This window comes from Octopus bimaculoides, chromosome 25 (genome assembly GCF_001194135.2).
Source record: "Octopus bimaculoides isolate UCB-OBI-ISO-001 chromosome 25, ASM119413v2, whole genome shotgun sequence".
Taxonomy (NCBI): Eukaryota; Metazoa; Mollusca; class Cephalopoda; order Octopoda; family Octopodidae; genus Octopus; species Octopus bimaculoides.
In genome coordinates this window covers 31,681,896-31,689,785 of record NC_069005.1, presented here as the reverse complement: position 1 = coordinate 31,689,785, position 7,890 = coordinate 31,681,896, and the positions used below count along the sequence as shown (strand labels likewise).

The window sequence follows — 7,890 nt, the reverse complement described above, 5'->3', positions numbered from 1 at the left end:
ATATATATATATATATATATATATATATATATATATATATATACATATATATATCGAGCGATCTTCGCCGATGTCTAAATCAGTTCTCGAGAAGAAAACAAACAAACAAAAAGAAAACGACACGTAAACATCGTAAATACAACGATTACCGATTCGAATGACATGTAAAATTTGTGAAATGTACACGTTATATTTTGGGAAGTAACGTTTGTGAAATTGAAGAACATTAGCTTTGTTCCATAATTAGCGAAAAGCACAGGAAAACATTTGACCCAAATAGAAAAAGTTAAATCGAAAAGCTTCAAGACAAATCCCCAATAAATATACATATATCAATACAATCAGCTTCAACTACATTATATATTTAAATATGTATATAAATCTGATAATTCACACAGTCGTTACTCTGAGTTTATACTCCTGAACATATATATATATAAAGCATGCGAACATTTTCCTTCGTGAAAAGAAAAATGTCTTTAGAAGCAGAAACGTTTGGTGATACAAAAGAATGCATGGAAGTAAATAAAACGAAGCCGTTAGAATATCAACCCCCGCCCTTAAGAAAAAAAGAAAGAACTAGGTTAATAAAAGAACGAGAACCATTTCAAAAACGGCTTTAAATTCAAACATTTTTCGACATTGTCCGCATCCACGTTACCGATCGTATTGCCTCATAATGTCCACATTGACAGATAAAATAGTTGACCTCAAAACCGTTCCATGTTGAATTGAAATCAAACCGTACTGCATCGATAAACAGCGAAGAAAGGCAAAGGAATTGAAATTCCTAAACAAACTGGTTGGAATGTTTTGGCAATTACAATACAAATGTACTAAACAGTAATGTTATACGAATCGGTTTCGAATACAAATGTCCAATATACTGAAATTGAAACAAGCCTTCGATCAAGATCGTTACAATGTATAATGAATGAATACGAAAATGAGAACAAATAAGATTAAACGGAAAAGGAATTTTTAATAAAATTTAGTGTCGAAATGTTTATAAATCACGAAAAATCGACCGTGTTCACGTTCAGAAAGTACATGGCACTGAAAATATCGACTTTTGTTTCCATTGTTCTAAAAGACAGCGTGCAAATTTTATGTTAAAGAGATATAATGATTCATAGGCATTTTGCGTAAAAGAGAACATGTGAAATCGTTCGATAATCTTCTAAATAGTTCACAAAACGAATACACACATGCCAGAAAATACACAATTAATATCAGATTGCTGTTAAACATGTGCAAAAGAACCGAAAAGGAATCAGTCATTGTACATTAAATACACGGTTCTGGTCTTGTTCGAAAGTCAACAAGAACCAGCCATTGATAGCAATCACGAAAATATTCACGAATATCAAAGGTGTTAAAGATGTTTAAAATCTAAGAATTCGGCATAAATATAGTCAACATAACACAAATTTCACGAAGCGAAGCAATCTACCATAAACATGCAGCTGCCGAATTGTGTTGAACAGCGCGAAGAAAGCCGACGCCATATTAGTCAGAACAATCGTAGTCGATGGTAATTGAAATAAAGAATCGACATTGCTATGTTTATTCACAACACGGTACTGCATCGGTGAATAAATGCTACAAAGTGAATGATTTTTAACATTGTACATATCAGCAACGATAAAAATGCAAAAATCTTGCTAAAAACTTACAGTAATCATCCAAAACACACAAGAGCGTAGCGACGTAAATATTCGTCCATAGGAGTTCCCTCCTCTATTCTGACTAGCTTCCGGTTTGCGCAATAATCGTACTGTGTTGTAAGGTATTAAACGAAGATTTAATCACTTGTTGTTTATCGATGAGATTTAATGTCGAATATTTCTTTAATTCACAAACTCGCCGTAAAAGCAAGTGAGAGCAGTTCTTCGATATATATTTTTATCAATACTAAGTTATAATTGTAGCGTAGTCGAAAGACTTCCATAAACAACATGGCTGACATAAAATACTGTAGCAAACAATAAGTCAAGACAATATTTTTTTTTTACTTGGTTTCCCTTTCAAATTAAACCTACCTAACCGTTATATTTTATAATATTGGGTCATATTCCAATTTTCTATTTGTACCAAAAATGTCTATTTTCAAGAGAAAAATACTAGCTTTTGACTCAAGCCTTGCTAAACTAGAGTATGCTGGAATTAGCTAAAGCATTTTCAGTTGCCTGGCATTTAATTTCAAATTTGCAGCCAGCCATATTGTATCAATTTGGCTTGAATACTTGATATTTTTAAATTCCCATAGGTGGGTAATGTTTCACACATAAATAAGAACAAAAATTCAGAAACGTTTCTGTTTCTTTGTTTCAATCTTCATTGTCAACTATATTGAAATAAAATAAAAACGTGAGTTGCATAAATAAACAATTTTTGTTTTTGAAAACCAACAGAAAAAGATTTTTTTTTCATACCTAATTATGTAAATTATTGCACATCAATACAGTAATTTTATCGTCACTAATCTAGCAAGCACAGAATAGGCTATACTCTGAAGAGGTCTAATAACACTGAAACATCTGCAGAGTTATTACCCTTACTTGCCAAAATCAGGTTAAATTAATGTTAATGATTGGTAGTGTTAATAAATTAATATTGTTTCATTACTACACTAATAATGCTGGTTTTAACTTGCCTGAATAATATCTAGGTTAAATTACCATGCGCTTGTATTTCTGCTGCTATTGAAAATATTAGATCAGCTCTCCTTCAATAAACCTATGCAACCAAGATACACTGAACACTCAAGAGGAGAGAGTGTAATTTGAAGGTGATTTGGCTGCTGTTGCTAGCAGATCTATCAACAATATGGTACCTTCTTCGTTGCCTCAAAGACTCCAACTCTTTTAAAACAATAGCTTGCTTCAAATTTTGTCAGTGAAGCAATCTTCTAAATACCATTCCAGACATGTTACACTAAAACTTAGAGTTTAAAACATGTCACTACAGGTATAGTCATCTGGTTACAGAGTACAAATTGCAACCGCATGGTTCTAGGTTCAATCCCATTATCCCGTGGCACGGTAGCACAATACCTTGGACATATGCTTACTATTGTAACCTCAGGTTGACCAGTATCTTGAGAGTGGAATTTGGTAAACAGAAACTAGAAACTGTCTAAAATCTGTCATACATATGTATATAGTATAAAATAATATTATATTATATTATGACAAGCTAGCAGAATTGTTACCACATTGGACAAAACGCTTCGTGGCATTTCTTTTGGTTCTGAATTCAAATTCTGCTCAGGTCATCTTTGTCTTTCACTATTTCCGGGTTCAAAACATAAGTACCAGGTGAGCACTGGGGTTGATGTAAATGACTTGACCCCTCCCACCAAAATTTCAGGCCTTATACTTAGAGTACAAAGGATTGTCATTATTATTATTAAAGCAGCAAGCTGGCATAATCATTGGTGCATTGGACTAAATGCTTAACAGCATTTCATCTCTTCCCATTCTGAGTTCAAGTTCTGCTGAGGTAAATTTTGCCTTTCATCTTTACAGGGTGGATAAAACAAAGTACCAGTCAAGTACTAGGATTGATGTAGGTTACAAATTGGCTCTTGGATCTTTAGTCATTCTGTAACTTCTACCAATTAAAATAATCCTTCTGCTATAGGCACTAAGCCTGAAATTTTGGAGGAGGAGGTAAGTTGATTACATCAACCCTAGCGTGTAACTGGTACTTATTTTATCAACCCTGAAAGGATGAAAGACAAAGTTGATCTCGGTGGAATTTTCTTTTCTTTTTTTTTTTGCCTTTCATCCCTTCAGGGTCAATGAAATAAGTACAAGTTATATACTGGGGTCAATATGATTGACTTACCACCCCACTAAAAAAAAATGTCAGGCCTTGTGCCTATAGTAGAAAGGATTAGTTTCATTGGCAGAAATTATAAAATGACTTAAAGGGCCAATTAACTTCTGTAACTTCTACCAATTAAAATAATTCTCGTGTTTTGAATAACTCTGCCTTAACCGGTCCCAAATTTGGTTGACAAAGAAGGAGGGTAGTAAATATAGAACTAGGAGCCCTGTACTATCAATTACACTAACACGATTTCTGTCCTTGGGTAGCAACTGCTATTTCTTATTTTCTGACTCCTAGGGAGTATGAAAAATGGCTAATATTTCCTTCAAATTTTGATTTTGTTACATTTATTCAAACCCCAAAGAATCCCTCTCAACACATGGCTATGATGCTCTCCTACTATTCCTACTCGTGATCACAGATACATGTATTGACATGCATACCAGGCCATGCATACCAGCCTCTCCTCTCCATGCCACCAATGTTATCCAAGGGTAAGGCAAAGGCCAATACAGCTTGGCACCAGTGATGCCACAACTCATTTCTACAGCAGAGTGAACTGGAGCAATGTGAAATGAAAAGTTTTGCTCAAGAACATAACACACAGCCTGGTCTGGGAATCGAACTCACTACCTCATGATTGTGATGCTCTAACCACCAAACCACATGCCTTCACCAACCTAACAGTGTCATTCTAAAAATAAACCATCACATCATTGAAATCTTTAAAACTACAAGACAATGCATGATTAATTCAAAACAATGTGAATAAAATAAGCATTATATTTGACAGAGTAACCTGAATTCAAATTGGTTAAACTTTTGACTGGAACAGAAATTAACATATTTTGATGGAAGAAGGCTTTAAGTCAGATCACTGCAAGACAAAAAGAGTGCATCATTGCACCAGGGGTAATTTCAGGTGAAATACAGAACATATAGAATGATAGAGTTTTGCAATGTTTAACACTTTTGTGACCATATTTCTGTTGAAATACACTGATTTTGTTTCAATTAATTTTGGAAATAATGAAAAATTAATTGAAACAACTTTGTCCTTATTTAGTTATTGCTTAGAATATAAATTAACATGAAATTTTAATGAAAAATTTTAATTTAGGTTATTTTAAAACAGCTTGTATCATAAAATCATAGTCTCAGGTGGATTGCTATTGTGAGTTAGACAATTTGCATCAAAATTACATAACTTAAGGAAAAAATTCTTTGATAAAATTATGAAAGGAGACTTAAATATACACATAAACACTTCAAAATGGCCTGTTTTGTATCTCAGAATGAGAGGCAGTCTCAAGTGGAATAGTATTAAAAGGGCTAAGGAATGGACCATTGAGATTTCATGAGATTGCAATAAAACATTGATTCTTCTCATGTAAACAAAGAATCGAAAAGTGGTTCACAGCCTTTGCTAAATTTTGTCAGATTTTTTACAATGAGGAATTGCCATCATTATAAACTGATATATTTAGACTAGTTTCCTGGGTGGCTAGCAAAAAGGTTAAGGATGGGCTGTAGAAATTTTGTGACATTTACTTAAGAACCTAAAAGAATTTTCCATGGGTAAACAGAGAATCAAAATTGGGTTCACAGTCGTTCGCTTAATTTTGTCAGATTTTTTACAATGAAGAAGTACTGTTATTATAAACTGATATCTTTAGACTAGTTTCCTGAAATACTATCAAAAAGATTAAGGATGAGACATTGAAATTTTGTGACATTACTAAAGAATGTAAACTTATTCTTCTTGTGTAAAAAAACAGAACCAAAACGTGGCTCACAATCTTTTGCTCAATTTTGTCCAAACATCTGATATAGTTCTATATAGTTCTATATTTAAGAGATGAGGAATTATGTACATTATTTACATTATTTACATTTGACGGATATTTGTCCTCATCTCGTCTTGTGCTTGTGAATCAACGATCATGTCTACAAGTGGGGGTGTGCACAAGTCTAGTGTGAGTAAAAGTGATTCAGAAAATGATTATAATATTATTTTTTCATTATAAATGATTTTGACATTCTTTTTACTTTGCATGAAATATTCTTTACATTTTACTGTTGTCTTATTGCCATTTATTTATGAGGATTATAAATTTTATAGGTAAAATATTTTCTGAGAACAAAATACGATTTATAACATTGCCACTATGGGAAATTATTGCTCTGCTTGACAAGTTTTTTGCTTTATGAGCGGTCTCTGGGAACGAGTTAACTCATATATCGAGACATTACTCTATAATTCTTTAACTCTTTGACAAGCTTCAGCTCAAGAGCTGCAGTTATGCTGGAGCACCAGCTGAAAATATTATCAAATCCAATAGACATCTGAAGGAAACTGCAAAAGTACAATGGCCAAAATATTGTGACTGTAACAATCAAGATGCCTAAATATCTATATAAAAAAAAAAAAAAGATCAAAGGTCCTTTGGAAGCCAAAGACTCATAAAGCTGGTTTCCTGAATCCTGTGGTATATATATTTTCCACCTGGATGGGATGCCACTCCATTGCAGGATTATACATCTTTGCCAGCCAAGTGGACTGAAGGAATGTGTTTTGCTCAAAAAACACAAGGCATCACCCAGTCCAGGAACTGAAACCAAAAGACTCCAACCTTGCAGAAAGAAGAGGATCTGCTATTTTAAGAATTCAATTCTGAATTTGATCAGACAAGACAACCAGGGGAGACATCAGTCCAAAGATGACAGCCATATTTTTGTTGCAGGTTCAAATGTTCAAATGGTGGCCTTGTAGTGATACAAAGTACTATCAGACATACAAAAGATCTCTCTCCCTTTTATATTTAACACACACACACACACACACACACACACACACACAGCCCCATATGAGATTCTGTCTTTTAGCACCACCAAAAGAGACAGTTCATGAAATGAAACAAACTGTTCTTTAGCAAGAGGTGTTTGCTATAAGCCAAGATCATACTTATTTCCTCCATATCATGTGTGTGTGTGTGTGTGTGTGTGTGTGTGTGTGTGTGTCCATGTGTATTGTTTTTGACTTCTTTCAGTGGTGTTGTCTCCTACTCAAGAAACCAAATGCTTGAACTACCTGGAATTTAGGAGGCAGCAATCTTACAGAATTACAAACTAAATTCATGAATGTCTTGCATATTTTCACTATTTTGCATACAAACTGCATTTTCAGAAAACATGCCCGCCAGTCTCTTTTTTCTTCTACTTTTTCTTCTTTGCCTAACAATACCATCTGTTCACCATTAATACAACTCCCTGATTCACATAAACTTCCTGAATGACAGATGCACAGATGTTAATTCGTAAACAGGGTGAATAATTTGAAGGTGGTTAAACATTTGTCTATAAACATTCTCTTTCCTAATTGATTTTCTATGAAATATTCATAAACATAGGATAACTGACCTTTATAACAATATATTCTTTTTATTATTTGTTTTGCTCAATGCCCTGAACATAAATATAAAATGGTGGGGTTTTTTTTTAATATTTACCTTTGAATGTGTAGGGCAGGTTTACAATTTTACAATGTCCACAATTATTAGGTGTTGTATTTGTATCCTTTATTCTTTTATTGTCTTACTTGTTTCAGCCATTTGACTGTGGTCATGCTGGAGCACTGCCTGGAAGGGGTTTTTAGTTAAACAAATCAACCCCAGGGCTTATTTTTTTTAAGCTTAGCACTTATTCTATCATACTCTTTTGCTGAAATCAGGGGACGTAGACACACCGTCACCGGTTGTCAAGCAGTGATGGCAGGGATGAATAAATACCAAGAAACACTCACATAGGTACATACATATGTACATACATAGATACATACATATGTACATACATAGATACATACATAGATACATACATATGTACATACATACATACATACATACATACATGCATACATATGCACACACACACAACACACATACACACACACACACACATATAGAGGCATACCCAAGTACCCTAATTTTATCTACAGATTTACAATACGCTGAAAAGATGGAAATAACATGTGTGTGTGTGTATGTGTGTGTATAT

The 7,890-nt window shown here is 33.7% G+C and overlaps 1 protein-coding gene across 1 annotated transcript in view; it reads right to left on the bottom strand.

Annotated features, from left to right (window-relative positions):
• Positions 1 to 1,892, bottom strand: part of LOC106876777 (uncharacterized) — a 29,851-nt gene extending 27,959 nt beyond the window's left edge. Inside the window, exon 1 of the mRNA XM_014925484.2 lies at positions 1,677 to 1,892. The gene's annotated coding sequence lies outside the window, so the exon portion shown is untranslated. The remainder of the gene's footprint in view (positions 1 to 1,676) is intronic.
• Positions 1,893 to 7,890: the final 5,998 nt, after the last annotated feature.